The sequence below is a fragment of the Cicer arietinum genome, chromosome 2, assembly GCF_000331145.2.
Source record: "Cicer arietinum cultivar CDC Frontier isolate Library 1 chromosome 2, Cicar.CDCFrontier_v2.0, whole genome shotgun sequence".
In the NCBI taxonomy this organism is placed as follows: Eukaryota; Viridiplantae; Streptophyta; class Magnoliopsida; order Fabales; family Fabaceae; genus Cicer; species Cicer arietinum.
In genome coordinates, this window is record NC_021161.2 from 51,105,945 (window position 1) to 51,108,498 (window position 2,554).

The following is a 2,554-nucleotide window of genomic DNA, read 5'->3' on the forward strand; positions in this document are numbered from 1 at the left end:
CATTTATTTCCTGATATTGTACTTGAGATGACTCAGATTGTATCCTCGTTGATTGATTGAGATGACCAATTAGTTTGGATCCTAAGAAGCTTCAGAGTTCTATCTTTTAGAAAAGCTTACAAAACTCTTCATCTGACGGGCTTAACTCTTAACCGGAGTAAAAAGATTTGGAGTGGTGTAATCCCCCTTTCAAACCTTTTCTTGTTTGACACCCTTTTCATAATAAGATGCTTATAGATTATCAATTGTAGACTCGTGGGTGTGTAATGGTGTCGTGTTTTCATATATGCTCTCAAGCTTATGAAACTATTGCTAACATTTTCTATGATTTTGTTTTTGCTACTCAACTATAGAATTGGTTGTCTTTTGTTTTGCGTATTAAAATTGATTTTTCCTCTATTTTTTTTCTATTCTTGATATATGTAGTAAAAAATGGAACTCTCGGGTAAGGGATGTTGTCCTTTCTTCTATCATTCACACAATCTGGAATATTTGGTTTGCCCATAACCAATTAGCTTTTAACAATAAATTGATTAATGTACATCACATTATTCATATGGTTTCTTCTGTTGTATCTCTCTTAGACATATTATTTGAGGGTGTTTCATCTTCATCAATGAAGGAACTCCCTGTGCTTAAATATTTTTCTATTGATTGTGATGCTCCTAAAGCTCTTATTATTATGCAAGTTAATTGGTCGAAACCTCATTATGGTTGGATTAAATGTAGTAGTGACGACGTCTCTAGAGATTATCCTGGTCTCTCTACTATTTAGGGTATTTTTAGGAACCCTAACGGCGATATTGCTACTTGTTTCTAAGATATTTTGATATTTCTACATCATTTCATGCTGAATTTTTCTACTGTTATGTATGCTATTGAGATTATCAATTCTAAACGTTAGTTTTATCTTTGGATAGAGTGTGATTTCTTATTGATTGTTCAATATTTTACTAGTTCAAATCTTGTGATGTGAAAGTTGAAGACTAGATGGTTGACTTACATTTCTATTACATGGCATATACAGTTCCATATTTATCTGGAATATAAGGATGACAATATTTGCACTAACAAACTTGTTAATATTGAAATTTACACTTGTTGCTTTACTTGGTAGGATTTTTCACCACCTTATATTTAAAATGACTTGTAATAAGTATAGTCTTCTATATTTTTTTCGTTTTGGTTAATTTTTTATTAGATTATTAATGATATTTGTTCTATTGCGTTGTATTCTTTTTTTCTATTTTTACCTCTTATAGTAATTTGGTGTGATATAAACATTTCTCACGAAATAGAGAATGATACCACGTTTATCAAATTTTCTAATTAAAATTCAAATATACTAACTAGTGATAAGTCTATTACATGTAACAAGATATTATTATCATCTAATTAATTGTGATTAACATACATTAAAATTAGAACAAAACTTTAAATTGTATAGGAATCAATTAATTAAAAAAAAATCCAACAAACACTAAATTACATAAAGCATTTTTGACTTAATTATATTATGACTAGAATGTTATCTTGATTCTCTCAAAACATCTTACAAAAACGTTAAAATTACAACCAAATCTAGTCTAATAAAAAGGTTAGCCTTCGAAAAGATATTATTCATGGGTGATTTCAGGGTCCGATCCATGAAAAATAAAACAAGAGATATGATATTAATAAGTTATTATATTTTATTTGAATTTAGTGTTATCGTAATATGATAAGTTAATCAAAAATTTATTTATTATTTCTTTAAATTTTTATCTGAAATATGAACTGAGTTAGAAATAAGTTGAATATGATAAGAACAATAATTTACTAAATTATCTTTATAAAATATAAAATTGAAAAATAATAAAATATAAATATAAAAATAATTTATGAAATATAATCTAAAATATATAAATGTAAATATAAATATAAAAATAATTAATAGAATTTGATATTAAACTTAAAAATAAAATATTAATAATTAATTTAAAAAATATTTATAATTTTATCACAAAGATAATTTTATATTTTATATAATTTAATAAATTAGTATTCAAAATTATAAAAATATAAAAATTAATTGAAATTTTAAAATAAATATAATTTATTTACAAATGTATTTTTGTCATTTAAATATAATATATATCATATATTTACTTACACCGTAACAAATAAAATAGAATTATTTAATTACTTATATTTTTTAAATATTTAAATTATTTATTTAATAATGTCAATTAATATTTTAAATATAAAATTATTTCACTATTTGTTTAATTTTTTTATCAATTTATAATATTTAAAATATAATAAATTAATTTAACAAATTATATAATTATTCACAATAATAATTTTTTATTTAAATATAATATATATTATATATGTTACGATAAAATGTATACCAAATCTATGATAAAATAAAATAATTATTATCAAATAAATAATAGAATAATAATTTTATATCATAATTTTTTGTTTATCGTCCATCGAATTCAACATTAAAAATAAACAAAAATTGAAAGATGGGTGAGAAGGAACCTTGACCTTGGAGAGCAGATGAAGA